Here is a 208-nt window from a genome sequence, read left to right as displayed (position 1 = left end):
AAAATCATTGGGATTCAGCAGATGACAACAACGGATCTGTACAATACACATTTGCTTAATAAGGCAGAATCCATTATGTTCGATAGTTCCCACCCCCTGAATGCAGAATTTAAGATGCTGCCCTCTGGTTCCCGTTTCAGTCAGCCACCAGCCAAAACAAATAGGTATAAATTCTCCTTCGTACCCGCTGCTATTTCTCTGCTTAACT

The sequence above is a fragment of the Etheostoma spectabile genome, chromosome 18 (genome assembly GCF_008692095.1).
Source record: "Etheostoma spectabile isolate EspeVRDwgs_2016 chromosome 18, UIUC_Espe_1.0, whole genome shotgun sequence".
NCBI classification, from domain to species: Eukaryota; Metazoa; Chordata; class Actinopteri; order Perciformes; family Percidae; genus Etheostoma; species Etheostoma spectabile.
Note: the sequence above shows the minus strand (reverse complement) of the source record.